Here is an 18548-nt window from a genome sequence, read left to right as displayed (position 1 = left end):
TTCTCTTATTGATTTGTTCTATCACATTCATTTAAGAATGTTGAACGAGCCCTGCATCCCATGGATAAATCCCACTTGGTCATGGTGGATAAACTTTTTAATGTACTGTTGGATCCTATTAGCTAGGATCTTGTTGAGAATCTTAGCATACATATTCATCAGTGATATTGGTCTGAAACTCTCCTTTTTGATGGGGTCATTGCCTGGTTTGGGGATCAGGGTAATGCTGGCTTCATGAAAAGAGTCTGTAAATTTTCCTTCTGCTTCAATTTTTTGAAACAGCTTCAGGAGAATAGGTATTATTTCTTCTTTGAAAGTTTGGTAGAATTCCCCAGGGAATCCCTCAGGTCCTGAGCCCTTTTTTGGAGGAGGTTTTTAGATTATTCCTTCAATCTCGTTACTAGATATTGGTCTATACAGGTTGTCAGTTTCTTCCTGATTCAGTTTTGGAGGTTTATAGTTTTCCCGGAATGCATCCGTTTCATCTAGATTGCTTAACTTATTGGCATATGACTGTTGATAATAATTTCTGATGATTGTTTCTATTTCCTTGGTGTTAGTTGTGATCTCTCCCTTTTCATTCATAATTTTATTAATTTGGGTCTTCTCTCTTTTCTTTTGGATTAATTTGGCCCATGGTTTATCGATCTCATTCATTCTTTCAAAAAACCAGCTTCTAGTTCCATTGATGCATTCTACTGTATCTCTAGTTTCTATCTCATTGATCTCTGCTCTAATCTTGATTATTTCCCTTCTTGTGTGGGGGGTTGGCTTAATTTGTTGTTGATTCTTTAAGGTGTAAAGACAGTGGTGTATTCTGGATTTTTCAGTTTTTTTGAGGGAGGCTTGGATGGCTATGTATTTCCCCCGTAGGACTGCCTTTGCTTTATCCCATAGGTTTTGGACTGAAGTATCTTCATTCTCATGGGTTTCCATGAATTGTTTAAGTGCTTCTTTGATTTCCTGGTTGTTCCAAGCATTCTTAAGCGATGTGTTCTTTAGCTTCCTGGTGTTTGAGTTCCTTCCAAACCTTTCCTTGTGGTTGAGTTCCAGTTTCAAAGCATTGTGATCTGAGAATATGCAGGGAATAATCTCAATCTTTTGGTATCAATTGAGCCCTGATTTGTGACCCAGTATGTGATCTATTCTGGAGAAGGTTCCATGTGCACTCAAGAAGAATGAGTATTCTGTTGTTTTAGGGTGGAATGTTCTGTATATATCTATGAGGTCCATCTGGTTCAATGTGTCATTCAATGCTCTCGTTTCTTTATTGATTTTCTGCTTGGATGATCTGTCTATTACTCAGAGTGGCATGTTAAGACCCCCTACTATTAATGTGTTCATATCAATATGAGTCTTCATTTTGATTAACAGTTGTCTTATGTAGTTGGCTGCTCCCATTTTGGGGGCATAAATATTTACAATTGTTAGAACTTCTTGGTGGGTAGACCCTTTAAGAATGATGTAGTGTCCTTCTGTATCTCTGACTACAGTCTTTAGTTTAAAATCTAATTTATCTGATATCAGAATCGCTACCCCAGCCTTCTTTTGAGGCCCATTGTCATGAAAGTTGTTTCTCCATCCCTTAACTTTCAGTCTGGATGTATCCTTAGGTTCAAAATGGGTCTCTTTTAGAACATATGGACTGGTTCTGTCAGCGTATCCAGTCTGCAACCCTATGTGATTTTATGGGATCATTTAGGCCATTCACGTTGAGAGTGATTATTGAGAGATTCATTTTTATTAACATCGTGTTGCCTGTGACGTCCTTGTTTGTATAGATTGTCTCCATGTATTTCTGTTCCATGGTATTCTTGGGTTTTTTCATCTTCTATAGAACCCCCCGTTAATATTTCTTGCAGTGCCGGCTTGGTGGTCACATGCTCTTTTAAACCATGCTGGTCTTGGAATCTCTTTATCTCTCCATCCATTTTGAATGTCAGTCTTGCTGGATAAACTATTCTTGGATGCATGTTCTTCTCATTTAGTGCCCTGAATTCATCTTGCCATCCCTTTCTGGCTTGCCAGGTTTCTGTGGACAGGTCTGATGTTATTCTGATGGGCCTTTCTCTGTACGTAAGGAGTCTTTTCCCTCTAGCTGTTTTCAAGGGCTCGTGTCTAAAATTATGATTCATCATTTTCACAATCACGTGTCTCGAGGTCTTTCTAGATTCTATGAACTTCGGGGTAGACCTTTCTGCCTCTAGTACGTGAACACTGGTTCCATTCCCCAGAGTGGGAAAATTTTCATGGAGAATTTGTTCAACTATATCCTCTAGTCTTCTTTCTTTCTCCCCCGCCTCAGGTATTCCAATAATTCTGACATGGGAATGTTTTGTGGCATTATTTATTTCCCTATATCTGTTTTCATGGCTTCTAAGCTGTTTGTTCCAGGCTTCCTCCTGATCCTTTTTCTTTATCAGTTTGTCTTGTAGTTCACTAATTATGTCTTCTGCCTCAGTTACCCTAGCTTTTAGAGAATTTAGATTAGATTGGAAGTCATTGAGCACATTGTTAACATCATCCCTGGTGGCTTTCACTTCTGCCCTAATCAATTCCATTTTGTCATTAATGGTTTTCTCCAATCTAGCCATTTCCTGGATAATTGTTAACCTGAATTCCCTTTCTGGCATACTGTTTATGTCCATATCCAGTAGCTCTGATGGAGAGGACAGAGTCTCTGAATTTTTTCTCTGTTGGGTATTCTTCCTCCTAGTCATTTTGGTGAGAGATAGCTGAGAGGATATGTTGCTGACTGTATCAACCATGGTTCAGGCTAGCTGTACCCTGGAATGCTTCTGATCAATCAATAGTCCCCACCAAAAGGAAATAAAAAAGAAAAAGAGAGACAGGAAAAAAAAAAAGACTAGACCCAGCCCCACTGGGCCCCAAAAGTGAAATTTTAAAGTAACAAACAAAAACAAAAAGAGCCACAAAATTAATGACAGGAAAAAAAGAACCCAGCCAAAATGAACCCCAAGTATAAGATTTATATACTATCAGAATAAAAACAATTACTCAGAAACACTGAGAGAGGGAAAAAAAAAGAAAAGATGGGAGGGTGGTTATAAATTCTCAGTGTGGGTGAGGAAGGTTACTTTGATTCTTCCTGGGTGTATCTTCATGTCTTTGTTGAAGGAGTCACTTTCCTGACATAAAGGGGGATTAAAACTGGTGTGTATAAGGAAACAGTCAACAAAACAAAGAGGCACCCCACAGAATGGGAGAAGATATTTGCAAATGACAGTGCAGACAAAAGGCTGATATCTAGCATCTATAAAGAACTCCTCAAACTCAATGCACACAAAACAGACAATCATATCAAAAAATGGGCAGAAGATATAAACAGACACTTCTCCAATGAAGACATACAAATGGCTATCAGACACATGAAAAAATGTTCATCATCACTATCAGGGAGATTCAAATCAAAACCACACTGAGATACCACCTTACACCAGTTAGAAAGGCCAAAATCAGCAAGACAGGAAACAACGTGTGTTGAAGAGGATGTGGAGAAAGGGGAACCCTCTTACACTGTTGGTGAGAATGCAAGTTGGTGCAGCCACTTTGGAGAACAGTGTGGAGATTCCTCAAGAAATTAAAAATAGAGCTTCCCTAGGACCCTGCGATTGCACTACTGGGTATTTACCCCAAAGATACAGATGGAGTAAAAAGAAGGGCCATCTGTACCCCAATGTTTATAGCAGCAATGGCCACGGTCGCCAAACTGTGGAAAGAACCAAGATGCCCTTCAACGGATGAATGGATACAGAAGATGTGGTCCATATACACTATGGAGTATTATGCCTCCATCAGAAAGGACGAATACCCAACTTTTGTAGCAACCTGGACGGGACTGGAAGAGATTATGCTGAGTGAAATAAGTCAAGCAGAGAGAGTCAAGTATATGGTTTCACTTATTTGTGGAGCATCACAAATAATGTGGAGGACAAGGGGAGATGGAGAGGAGAAGGGAGTTGAGGGAAATTGGAAGGGGAGGTGAACCATGAGAGACTGTGGACTCTGAAAAACAACCTGAGGGTTTTGAAGGGGCGGGGGGGTGGGAGGTTGGGGGAACCAGGTGGTGGGTATTAGGGAGGGCACGATTGCATGGAGCAATCCGTGTGGTGAAAAAACAATGAATACTGTTACGCTGAAAAGAAATAAAAAATTTTAAAAAAAGACATATCTATAAGTACCTCAAGAAAAAAAAACTGGTGTATATATATGGATAGTATTGATTGGGGAAAGAGGATTATCTTGAAGCTTATGTCTATATGAATATTAAAAAATAGAAAAGCAAAAAAAAATGCCCCACAGGTATATGTATTAAAGAAGTTCAAGTTAAAAGGTTATTATGGAATTTGTTGTACTCAACCTCTCATTGTGATGGTAAATAGGTTTAAAAATAATAAAAAGTTAAAAAGAATGAGAATAGTTGGAATGAGTCAAAAACTAAAGTTGTCTTTATGAAGTATACAGGTTTTAGGGCAATACCGGGAGCTTAATATCTTCTTTTCCCCTGATATTTGGGTCTTACGTTTTGGGGGCATCCTGTAGTGGTTGCCTTCTTTTTTTTTTTGACTGGCCTTATGGAGTAGGGTCCTGCCGTGTGTTTTTTCAGGCAGTTTTGCTAGAGTGGAGTCCTCCTGCCCCCTATCAAGGGGCTGGGCTTGACGAAACCGCTTTTTCAGGCTTTTGTTCTCTGGAGATTTTTTTATTATTTTTTCCCCTACCCTTGTTGGCTTTTGGTGGTTCTTCAGAGGTTTAAAGGAAAGCAAACTGCACCCAGACCTCTGTCTCAGAGAGAAGCCTCAGTCTATTCCCCTCTGGGTGTTCCAGAGCACATAAACTCCCCCTCTGCCGCCTCTCACCAGCAGAGCGCATTCCCAGCCACAGTCTCAGGGGTTGTGGGAGCTCCCACTTGACCCCAGTGCTTCTAAAACTGGGAGCCATATTAGTCCAGAGAGCTGGTTTCCAATGGCTGCCTTTGCTGCAGCTGTCTGAGCAGGTCAAGACTGCTGGAGAGATCCCAGCCAGAGATAGCATGCTGAGATTTTCCTCTCGGCAGGCGCTGGGAGTGTCGCACTCTTGCCAGTCCTAGATAGCACTGGCTAGTGCCCCCATGGACCTATCTCAGGGGAGGGTGTGGAGCATGACTCAGACCCCAGGCGTGCAGCATGTGTGCAGAATGCAAAAGGCTGTGTTCAAGAGAGCACTGACTGGCGTCCACACCAGATGCTCTCGTGGGCGCTGGTGGCTCAGGGACCATGGCCTGGATGCTTAGCCACACTCTCTCTAGCAGGGCGCCGGCTGTGGCCATCCTGGGTTTGTGGGCTTATGCCCATGCCCCTAACTGCCTGATTCCACCAATTTCCCCTTAAGATCTTCTGCTCATTTTGAGTGCTTTTAACCAGACTCCAGATTAATGCTGTTCCCAATCACAGGGCACTCTTGTATTGGGGTATTACTTTCCAATGGGTTGCTTCTAGTGGCTCCCTCCCCCTTTTGTTTAGCTTCCGATATCAGTTCCCACTCTGCTTTACCTGTCCACTGGAGTCTTCTGCCCCCGTAGAGATCCAGAAGTGTATAATCGTACATCTCAGGCTGATTTCATGTGTTTTCAGGGTGATCTGGTAGGTAATCAGCTCACATCAGGGGACCAGTTGAAACAGCATCTCCTACTTCTCCATCTTGCCTCTGAAGCCTTATTACTTTTTTAAGATTTTATTTACTTACTTGAGAAAGAGAAAGAAAAAGAGAGGACACAAGCCAGAGGGAGAGGCAGTGGGAAAAGCAGCCTCCCTGATGAGCAGGGAGCCCAATGTGGGGATTGATCCCAGAACCCTGTGATCATGACCTGAGTTGAAGGCAGATGCTTGACTGACTGAGCCACTTACTCAACCCCCTCATTGCTTCCTTAAATTTTTAAAAATTTTTAGTAATCTTGAGATCAAGAGTCACTACTCTTCTGACTGAGCCAGCTAGGTGCCCCCTGGAATCCTTATTTACTTATAGAGTCTAATTTCTTATGGGTAATCTGTTTATCTTTCCATGTCTTTTGGGGATATTTCTCTTTATTATCTGTGTTCACCATGATGTCTCTGGCATGGAACTTTTCTTGTTGTCTTGCATGTATCTTAGATTTTCCTATCTAAATAGATATGTCTATCTTCAGCTCTTTGGAAATCTTTTTGTTGTTGCTACTGCTATTTGTAATATTTTGATATTCATTCATTCTTCCTGCCACCCCATATAACTACTATTGGCTACACAGTGCAGCTTCTGAGTGTCCCTTCTGAGTTTCTTAACTGTCTTTTCACATTTTCCATATCTCTGTCTAGTCTGGGAGAATATTTCTGCTTGATGTGTCATATCACTAAATCACTTTTCTTTCTATGTGCACTATGCTGTTGAGGTTATCTAACGAAGAGCTTTTGTTTTAAATTCTCTCTCTTTTAAATTCAAAGTTCAATTTTGTGCTTTCTGGAATTTCAGATTGTCTTCCTACTTATGGAAGCACCATTCTCTCACATCTCTTAATTTGCTTATTCAGTTTCCTGTTTTGACTCAGTTTCTTCATATTTTTGTGCTTCCATTTGCTGAGTTTGATGGTCTCTTTCATGATTTTGGTTTACCTTTAGTGAACAGTGATTCTTGGTTGGTTGAACGTCGTTTTATTTTAGCTCTCCTCTTACTCTGTGAATGCTGTTCTTTAGAGCAGGAGACCTCTGGTGATTGGGGGGAGTGTCAAAATGGGTTGCCTGGAAGTATGTGCCAGTAACTGGGCTTATGGATCTGGGGGCTCTGTGTCCATCATTCGATAGCCACTCTGGGCACTGCTTGTGTTTATAACCCCAACACACTCACTAGTTCTGCTTAGAGCCAGGTAGCCAGGTGTCTCGTTGGTATAAAAGGGAAGAGGCCAACCCTCCTTGAAGTTCCTGCTCCTCTTCTCTTCTCTTTTATTTTCTTTTCTTTTTTCTTTTTCAAGTGTACCCTACACCAGCGTGGAGCCCAGCATGGGGCCTGAACTCATGACTCTCAGACCAAGACCTAAGTTGAGATCGTGTCAGATGGTTAACCAGCTGAGTGACCCAGGTGCCCTGCTGCTCTACTTTCTGAACCAAATACCCTTCCAGTTTTCCCAGATTCCCTTCTCCTCCCGTCACCCCCAGGGCCCCTTCTGCTTTGTGCAGTAGACCTTTCCCGCTTTCACTTTTGGTCTTAGGGTCTTCTACCAAACTAACTACTCAGATTTGCATTGCTTAGGGATACTCTGTTAATCTGTGTTAAACTGTGGATACCTCTTCTTATTTTCCAATTCTCTTGTCCATTTTAAAAACTATCTCTTCAGTGCTAGAATCAATCCTATGATCCTGGGTTAGACTCAAAGATATCAATATGAAGTCCTGTTTATTTTAATACATATGCAGATAGATACAACAATAAATATGGGTATGTGTGGATACATAGGTTAGCATACATACATACGTTTCCTAGCTTCATTCACTAGAGGTAGTACCTAGCAACACCTAGCTCATCTTCTGTCCACATCTTGGTTTCTGATACCATTCTTCAGTAAAAGGAGCCAGTCTTGGGAAAATGGCTTGTTCTAGAATGGGGGTGGGAGATAGTAAATACAAGATGTGCCTGAGGTATCTGATAGTGCTAGAAAGTAAGGAAGTACTTAATGGCATGTGGGTGCATGTCAGAAAGAAGCTTAAACCAACCTGAATGAGCTTCCAGTGCCCACAGCTGGAATAATGTTAGCAACAAAATAAGTAAAATAGTTTTATTACCTCAAGAATAAAATACATACACATGAGTCTAATCATACCATATAAGTAAATGATTAAGTCAATAAATAAATGGGGAGAAGTGACAACTCTATATTAGAGAAACATTTAACGTTAATAAGTGTAGAAAGGAGACAAGATGATGGAGAAGTAGGAGGAGGCGCTGTTTCAACCTGTCCCCTAAAATGAGCTGATTACCTACCAAAGAACTCTGATCACTCATGAAATCAGCCTGAAATTAGAATTATACACTTCTGGATCTCTAAGGGGGCAGAAGACACCAGTGGGCAGCATTCCACGGTGCACCTTGCCTGCACCATGCTTGATGCATTCAGCTACATATCCGTTCAGCCATCTCTCACCAAAATAACTAGGAGGAGGAATTCCCAACAGAGGAAAAAATTCAGAGACTGGGCCCTCTCCATCAGAGCTATTGGATATGGACATAAGCAGTATGTTGGAAAGGGAATTCAGGCTAACAATTATCCAGGCAATAGCTAGGTTGGAGAAAACCATTAATGACAAAATGGAATTGATTAAGGCAAAAGTGAAACCATGAGAGATGATGTTAACAATGCTCTCAATGAGTTCCAATCTAATCTAAATTCTCTAAAAGCTAGGGTAACTGAGACAGAAGACAGAATTAGTGATCTGGAGGACAAACAGATAGAGAAAAAGGATGAGGAGGAGGCCTGGAACAAACAGCTTAGAAGCCATGAAATCAGAAATAGGGAAATAAATGACGCCATGAAATGTTCCAACATCAGAATTGTTGGAATACCTGAGGGGGACAAGAAAGAAAGAAGACTAGAGGATATAGTTGAACAAATTCTCCATGAAAATTTTCCCACTCTGGGGAATGGAACCAGCATTCATGTACTAGAGGCAGAAAGGTCTACCCCCAAGTTCATAGAATCTAGAAAGACCTTGAGACACGTGATTGTGAAAATGATGAATCATAATTGTAGACAGGAGCTCTTGAAAGCAGCTAGAGTGAAGAAATTCCTTATGTACAGAGGAAGGCCCATCAGAATAACGTCAGACCTGTCCACAGAAACCTGGCAAGACAGAAAGGGCTGGCAAGACGTATTCAGGGCACAAAATGAGAAGAATATGCAATGAAAAGTACTTTTTTTTTAAAAAAGATTTTATTTATTTATTTCACAGACAGAGATCACGAGTAGGCAGAGAGGCAGGCAGAGAGAGAGGGAGAAGCAGGCTCCCCGCGGAGCAGAGAGCCCGATGTGGGGCTCGATCCCAGGACTCCGGGATCATGACCTGAGCCGAAGGCAGAGGCTTTAACCCACTGAGCCACCCAGGCGCCCCAATGAAAAATACTTTATCTAGCAAGACTGACATTCAAAATGGATGGAGAGTTAAAAGAGCGTCCAAGACTGGCAAGGTTTAAAAGACTATGTGACCACCAAGCCGACACTGCAGGAAATACTAAGGGGGGTTCTATAAAAGTGGAAAAAAAACTAAGAATATCATTGAACAGAAATTTATGGAGACAATCTATAGAAACAAAGACTTCACAGGCAACATGATGTCAATAAAAACATATCTCTCAATAATCACTCTCAGTGTGAATGGCCTAAATGCGCCCATAAAACAACACACGGTTGTAGATTGGATAAAACAACAGGACCCATCCATATGTTGTCTACAAGAGACCCATTTTGAACCTAAGGATACATCCAGACTGAAAGTTAAGGAATGGAGAAGAATTTTTCATATCAATGGGTGTCAAAAGAAGGCTGGGGTAGTGATACTGATGTCAGATAAATTAGATTTTAAACTAAAGACTGTAGTCAGAGATACAGAAGGACACTACATCATTCTTAAAGGGCTATCCACCAAGAAGTTCTAACAAATGTAAATATTTATGCCCCCAATATGGAAGCAGCCAACTACCTAAGAAAACTGTTAATCAAAATAAAGACTCATATTGAAATGAATACATTAATAATAGGAGATCTTAACACGCCACTCTCCGTAATGGACAGATCATCCAAGCAGAAAATCAATAAAGAAACGAGAGCATTGAATGACACATTGGACCAGATGGACCTCATAGATATATACAGAACATTCCACCCTAAAACAACAGAATACTCATTCTTCTTGAGTGCACATGGAACCTTCTCCAGAATAGATCACATACTGGGTCACAAATCAGGGCTCAATTGATACCAAAAGACTGAGATTATTCCTGCATATTCTCAGATCACAATGCTTTGAAACTGGAACTCAACCACAAGGAAAAGTTTGGAAGGAATTCAAACACCTGGAAGCTAAAGAACACCTTGCTTAGAAATGCCTGGAACAACCAGAAAATCAAGGAAGAACTTAAACAATTCATGGAAACCCATGAGAATGAAGACGCTTTTGTCCAAAACCAATGGGATACAGCAAAGGCAGTCCTAAGGGGGAAATACATAGCCATCTCAGCCTCCCTCAAAAAAACTGAAAAATCCAGAATAAACCAGTTGTCTTTACACCTTAAAGAAGTGGAGAATCAATAACAAATTAAGCCAACCCTATACACAAGAAGGAAAATAATCAAGATTAGAGCAGAGATCAATGAGATAGCAACTAGAGGTACAATAGAACACATCAATGAAACGAGAAGCAGGTTTTTTGAAAGAATGAATGAGATCGAGAAACCATTGGCCAAATTAATCCAAAAGAAAAGAGAGAAGACCCAAATTAATAAAATTATGAATGAAAAGGGAGAGATCACAACTAACACCAAGGAAGTAGAAACAATCATCAGAAGTTATTATCAACAGTCATATGCCAATAAGCTAAGCAACCTAGATGAAATGGATGCATTCCTGGAAAACTATAAACTCCCAAAATTGAACCAGGAAGAAATTGACAACCTGAATAAACCGATATCTAGTAACGAGATTGAAGCAGTGATCAAAAACCTCCCAAAAAACAAGAGCCCAGAACCCAACGGATTCCCTGGGGAATTCTACCAAACTTTCAAAGAAGAAATAACACCTATTCTCCTGAAGCTGTTTCAAAAAATGGAAGCAGAAGGAAAACTTCCAGACTCCTTTTATGAAGCCAGCATTATCCTGATCCCCAAACCAGGCAAAGACCCTACCAAAAAGGAGAATTTCAGACCGATATCACTGATGAATATGGATGCTAAGATTCTCAACAAGATCCTAGGAAACAGGATCCAACAGCACATTAAAAAGATTATCCACCATGATCAGGTGGGATTCATCCCTGGGTTACAAGGATGGTTCAACATTCGCAAAACAATCAATGTGATAGAACAAATCAATAAGAGAAGAGAGAAGAACCACATGGTCCTCTCAACTGACACAGAAAAAACATTTGACAAAATCCAGCATCTGTTCCTGATTAAAACACTTCAAAGTATAGAGATAGAGGGAACATTCCTCAACTTCATAAAATCTATCTGTGAAAGACCCACAGCGAATATCATCCTCAATGGGAAAAGCTGACAGCCTTCCCGTTGAGATCAGAAACACTACAAGGATGCCCACTCTCACCACTCCTGTTCAACATAGTATTAGAAGTCCTAGCAACAGCAATCAGACAACAAAGAGAAATAAAAGGTATCCAAATTGGCGAGGAAGAAGTCAAACTCTCTCTCTTTGCAGATGACATGATTCTTTATATGGAAAACCCGAAAGACTCCACCCCCAAACTACTAGAACTCATACAGCAATTCAGTAATGTGGCAGGATACAAAGTCAATGTACAGAAATCAGTGGCTTTCTTATACACTAACAATGAAAATACAGAAGGGAAATTAGAGAATCGATTCCATTTACTATAGCACCAATAACCATAAGATACCTGGGAATAAGCCTAACCAAAGAGGTAAAGGATCTGTACTTGAGGAACTACAGAACACTCATGAAAGAAATTGAAGAAGACAGAAAAGGATGGAAGACCATTCCATGCTCTTGGATCAGAAGAATAAACATTGTTAAAATGTCTATACTGCCTAGAGCAATCTATACTTTTAATGACATTCCGATCAAAATTCCACTGGTATTTTTCAAAGTGCTGGAGCAAATAATCCTAAAATTTGTATGGAATCAGAAGAGATCCCAAATCACTAAGGAAATGTTGAAAAACAAAAATAAAACTGGCGGCATCACATTACCTGATTTCAAGCTTTACTACAAAGTTGTGATCAGCAAGACAGCATGGTACTGGCATAAAAACAGACACATAGACCAGTGGAACAGAGTAGAGAGCCCAGATATGGACCCTCAACTCTATGGTCAAATAGTCTTCGACAAAACAGGAAAAAATATCCAGTGGGGGAAAGAAAGTCTCTTCAATAAATGGTGCTGGGAAAATTGGACAGCTAGCTATATGTAGAAGAGTGAAACTTGACCATTCTCTTACACCATACACAAAGATAAACTCGAAGTGGATAAACGACCTCAACGTGAGACAGGAATCCATCAGAATCCTAGAGGAGAACATAGTCAGTAACCTCTTTGATATCAGCCATAGCAACTTCTTTCAAGATATGTCTCCAAAGGCAAAGGAAACAAAAGCGAAAATGAGCTTTTGGGACTTCATCAAGATCAAGAGCTTCTGCACGGCAAAGGAAACAGTCAATAAAACAAAGAGGCAACCCACGGAATGGGAGAAGATATTTGCAAATGACAGTCCAGACAAAAGGCTGATATCTAGCATCTATAAAGAACTCCTCAAACTCAACACAAAACAGATAATCGTATCAAAAAAATGGACAGAAGATATGAACAGACACTTCTCCAATGAAGACATACAAATGGCTGTCAGACACATGAAAAAATGTTCATTATCACTAGCCATCAGGGAGATTCAAATCAAAACCACATTGAGATACCACCTTACACCAGTTAGAATGGCCAAAATTAGCAAGACAGGAAACAACGTGTGTTGGAGAGGATGTGGAGAAAGGGGAACCCTCTTACACTGTTGGTGGGAATGCAAACTGGTGCAGCCACTTTGGAGAACAGTGTGGAGATTCCTCAGGAAATTAAAAATAGAGCTTCCCTATGACCCTGCCATTGCACTACTGGGTATTTACCCCAGAGATACAGATGTAGTGAAAAGAAGGGCCATCTGTACCCCAATGTTTATAGCAGCCATGGCCACGGTCGCCAAACTGTGGAAAGCACCAAGATGCCCTTCAACGGATGAATGGATAAGGAAGATGTGGTCCATATACACTATGGAGTATGATGCCTCCATCAGAAAGGACGAATACCCAACTTTTGTAGCAACATGCATGGGACTGGAAGAGATTATGCTTAGTGAAATAAGTCAAACAGAGAGAGTCAAGTATCATATGGTTTCACTTATTTGTGGAGCATATCAAATAATATAGAGGACAAGGGTAGATGGAGAGGAGAAGGGAGTTGAGGGAAATTGGAGGGGGAGATGAACCATGAGAGACTATGGACTCTGAAAAACAACCTGAGGGTTTTGAAGGGGCGGGGGGTGGGAGGTTGGGGGTACCAGGTGGTGGGTATTAGGGAGGGCACAGATTGCATGGAGCACCGGGTGGGGTGCAAAAACAATGAATACTGTTACACTGAAAAGAAATAAATATATTTTTAAAAACCGTCATATGCCAATAAGTTAAGCAACCTAGATGATATGGATACTTTCCGGAAAACTATAAACTTCCAAAAATGAACCAGGAAGAAATTGACAACCCGAGTAGACTGATTTCTAGTAATGAGATTGAATCTACACCAAAAACCTCCCAAAAAACAAGAGCCCAGGACCTGATGGATTCCCTGGGGAATTCTACCAAACTTTCAAAGAAGAAATGACACCTATCCACCTGAAGCTGTTTTAAAAAACTGAAGCAGAAGGCAAACTTCCAGACTCTTTTTATGTAGCCAGCATTACCCTGATCCCCAAAGCAGGCAAAGACCCCACCAAAAAGGAGAATTTCAGACCAATGTCACTGATGAATATGGATGCTATGATTCTCAACAAGATCCTAGCAAATAGGTTCCACAGCACATTAAAAAAGTTATCCACCATGACCAGGTGGGATTCATCCCTGGGTTTCAAGGATGGTTCAACATTCACAAATCATTCAGTGTGATAGACCAAATCAATAATAAAAGAGAGAAGAACCACGTGGTACTTTCAATTGGTGCAGAAAAAGCATATGACAAGATACAGCATCTGTTCCTGATTAAAATGCTTCAAAGTCTAGGGATAAAGGGAACATTTCTCAACTTCATGAAATCTATGAAAAACCCACAGTGAATATCATCCTCAATGGTATAAAGCTGCCAGCCTTCCCGTTGAGATCAGAAACACGACAAGGATGCCCACTCTCACCACTCTTGTTCAACATAGTATTAGAAGTCCTAGCAACAGCAATCAGACAACAAAGAGAAATAAAAGGTATTCAAATTGGCAATGAAGAAGTCAAACTCTCTCTCTTCACAGATGACATGATTCTTTATATGGAAAACCCAAAAGACTCCACCCCCAAACTTCTAGAACTCATTCAGCAATTCAGTAAGGTGGCAGGATACAAAGTCAATGTACAGAAATCAGTGACTTTCTTATACACTAACAATGAAAATACAGAAAGGGAAATTAGAGAATCGATTCCATTTACTATAGCACCAAGAACCGTAAGATACCTGGGAATAAGCCTAACCAAAGAGGTAAAGGATCTGAACTTGAGGAACTACAGAACACTCATGAAAGAAATTGAAGAAGACACAAAAAGATGGAAGATCATTCCATGCTCATGGATCGGAAGAATAAACATTGTTAAAATGTTTATTATACTGCCTAGAGACATCTATACTTTCAATGCCCTTCTGATCAAAATTCCACCAGTATTTTTCAAAGAGCTGGATCAAACAATCCTAAAATTTGTATGGAATCAGAAGAGACCCTGAATTGCTGTTGAAATGTTGAAAAAGAAAAACAAACCTGGGGGCATCACGTTGCCTGATTTCAAGCTTTACTACAAAGCTGTGATCACCAAGACAGCAGGGTACTAGCATAAGAACAGACAGATAGACCAGTGGAACAGAGCAGAGAGCCCAGATATGGACCCTCCACTCTATCGTCAAATCATCTTCGACAAAGCAGGGAAAAGTATATACAGTGGGAAAAAGACAGTCTCTTTGTTTTCTCCCCCATTGACGGCTTTTGGCGGTTTTTGGAGGTTTAGAGGAAAACAAACTGCACCCAGGCCTCCCTCTCAGAGAGAAGCCTCAGACTGGAAGAGATTATGCTGAGTGAAATAAGTCAAGCAGAGAGAGTCAATTATCATATGGTTTCACTTATTTGTGGAGCATAAGAAATAACACAGAGGACACAGGGAGATGGATAGGAGAAGGGAGTTGAGGGAAATTGGAAGGGGAGATGAACCATGAGAGACTGTGGACTCTGAAAAACAATCAGAGGGTTATGAAGGGGGGGCGGGGTGGGAAGTTGGGTGAGCCTGGTGGTGGGTATTAAGGAGGGCACGTATTGCATGGAGCACTGGGTGTGGTGCATAGACAATGAATTCTGGTACACTGAAAAGAAACTAAAAAAATTAAAAATGTTTAAAAATATATAATAAAAAAAGACAGTCTCTTCAGTAAATGGTGCTGGGCTAATTGGACAGCTATATGTAGAAGAATGAAACTCGACCATTCTCTTACACCATACACAAAGATAAACTCGAAATTGATACAAGACCTCAATGTGAGGCAAGAATCCATCAGAATCCTCGAGGAGAACATAGGCAGTCACCTCTTCGACATCAGCCACAGCAACTTCATTCAAGATATGTCTCCAAAGGCAAAGGAAACAAAAGGAAAAATGAATTTTGGGGACTTCATCAATATCAAAAGCTTCTGCACAGCAAAGGAAACAGTCAACAAAACAAAGGGGTAACCCACGGAATGGGAGAAGATATTTGGAAATGACAGTACACTCAAAAGGCTGATATCCAGGATCTATAAAGAACTCCTCAAACTCAACACACACAAAACAGACAATCATGTCAAAATATTGGCAGAAGACATGAACAGACACTTCTCCAATGAAGACATACAAATGGCTGTCAGACACATGAAAAAATGTTCATCATCACTAGCCATCAGGGAGATTCAAATCAAAACCACATTGAGATACCACCTTACACCAGTTAGAATAGCCAAAATTAGCAAGACAGGAAACAACGTGTGTTGGAGAGAATGTGGAGAAAGGGGAACCCTCTTACACTGTTGGTAGCAATGCAAGTTGGTGCAGCCACTTTGGAGAACAGTGTGGAGATTCCTCAAGAAATTAAAAATAGAGCTTTCCTATGACCCTGCCATTGCACTACTGGGTATTTACCCCAAAGATACAGATGTAGTGAAAAGAAGGGCCATCTGTACCCCAGTGTTTACAGCAGCAATGGCCACGGTCGCCAAACTGTGGAAAGAACCAAGATGCCCTTCGACGGATGAATGGATAAGGAAGATGTGGTCCATATACACTATGGAGTATTATGCCTCCATCAGAAAGGATGAATACCCAACTTTTGTATCAACATGGGCGGGACTGGAAGAGATTAAGCCGAGTGAAATACGTCAAGCAGAGAGAGTCAATTATCATATGGTTTCACTTATTTGTGGAGCATCACAAATAATACGTAGTACAAGTGTAAATGGATAGGAGAAGGGAGTTGAGGGAAATTGGAAGGGGAGGTGAACCATGAGAGACTATGGACTCTGAAAAACAACCTGAGGGTTTTGAAGAGGTGGGGGGTGGGAGGTTGGGGGAACCAGGTGGTGGGTATTAGGGAGAGCACGGATTGCATGGAGCACTGGGTGTGGTGAAAAAACAATGAATACTGTTGTGCTGAAAATAAATAAAAAAATTAAAAAAAAAAAACCACATTGAGATACCACCTTACACCAGTTAGAATGGCCAACATCAACAAGACACAAACAACATGTGTTGGAGAGGATGTGGAGAAAGGGGAGCCCTCTTACACTGTTGGTGGCAATGCAAGTTGGTGCAGGCACTTTGGAGAACGGTGTGGAGATTCCTTTAGAAATTAAAAATAGAGCTTCCCTATGACCCTGCAATTGCACTACTGGGTATTTACCCCAAAGATACAGATGTAGTGAAAAGAAGGGCCATCTGTACTATGGTGTTCATACAGCAATGTCCACGGTCATCAAACTATTGAAAGAACCAAGATGCCCTTCAGCGGATGAATGGATAAGGAAGATGTGGTCCATATACAGTACGGAGTATTATGCCTCCATCAGAAAGGATGAATACCTTTTGTATCAACATGGACGGGACTGGAAGAGATTATGCTGAGTGAAGTAAGTCAAGCAGAGAGAGTCAATTATCATATGGTTTCACTTATTTGTGGAGCATAAGAAGTATCATGGAGGTCGTTGGGAGGTTGAGAGGAGAAGGGTGCTGGGGAAGATTGGAGGGGGAGATGAACCATGAGAGACTATGGACTCTGAAAAACAATCTGGGGATTGAAGGGACAGCGGGTGGGGGTTTGGGTGAGCCTGGAGTTGGGTATTATGGAGGGCATGTATTGCATAGAGCACTGGGTGTGGTGCATAAACAATGAATTCTGGTACACTGAAAAGAAATTTAAAAAATAAAAAAAAATTTTTTAATTAAATTTTTTATTTATTTTCAGTGTAACAGTATTCATTGTTTTTTCACCACACCCAGTGCTCCATGCAAAGAATAAAACAGAAATGCTTACACACTCTCCAAAATCCTATTTACTTCACATCCCATCTCTTCTCACAACTTCCTTCCCTGTGGTACTCTTCCTCCCTCATCTCTATGAGGTTTGTAAGCTCTCCAGACCTCCTTTACTCCTCCAGCACCTCTTTGCATCACTCCCTTTCCTGTTCAACCTCAGCTTGGAAATATAACATCTTGAGGAAGGAATGCCTTTCTGATTTATACTCAGGGGTCTTGGGCCAATAGCATCCCTTACCTGGTGAGTACTAGGGTTTGAATTGGCTGTTCGCTAGGAAACAGCAAACAGGTCCATTGAGTCTAGTGTAGTGGGAGACCAGAGAGGGGAGACAAACCTGTTGGCCTCACGTGTTTGGCACATGGCAGGCTCTGTGGCTGTATTCTGCTCCAGCTTAGTAGCTTGTCCTTGTGCGCACCCCTAAGATAGGTATTAGTCTACCTTTATGAAGGAAGAGTCACCTGGGATGCCATGATGGTTCCATGCTGTGTCTGAGGTGTCCATCATGCTGAAAACAAAAGAATCCCCTTATTTGTTCATGAAAAGTAATTCCATTTTCCCCCTTGGAGTTCGGAAACTTAATGAACTCAGTACAAAGGAGCTAGGAAAATACATTTATCTGCGTCTTGAATTTTGCTGGCAAGTGCTGTGAAGTTAGGAGCTGACTACCATTTTTAAAGGAGGAACTCCTATTTCAGATCTTGTTTTTTATCCTATGTGAAGGACTTAAGCATTTCTTTTTTTTTTTAATTTTTTATTTCTTTTCAGCGTAACAGTATTCATTGTTTTTGCACCACACCCAGTGCTCCATGCAATCCGTGCCCTCCCTGATACCCCCCACCTGGTTCCCCCAACCTCCCACCCCCCTCGCCCCTCAGGTTGCATTTCTTTTTTTTTTTTTAATTTTTAAATTTATTTGATTGACAGACAGATTACAATTAGGCAGAGAGGCAGACAGAGAGAGAGAGAGGAGGAAGCAGGCTCCCCGCTGAGCA

The 18548-nt window shown here is 41.0% G+C and overlaps 1 protein-coding gene across 1 annotated transcript in view; it reads left to right on the top strand.

The window, feature by feature from the left end:
* The window catches only part of SLC41A3 (solute carrier family 41 member 3), a 131839-nt gene that overhangs the window by 56427 nt on the left and 56864 nt on the right, over positions 1-18548 (top strand). The gene's annotated exons all lie outside the window — the stretch shown is intronic.

Source organism: Martes martes (genome assembly GCF_963455335.1).
Source record: "Martes martes genome assembly, chromosome: 1".
Taxonomy (NCBI): Eukaryota; Metazoa; Chordata; class Mammalia; order Carnivora; family Mustelidae; genus Martes; species Martes martes.
The sequence above is the reverse complement of the archived record's forward strand: the minus strand, read 5'-3'. Positions and strand labels throughout refer to the sequence as shown.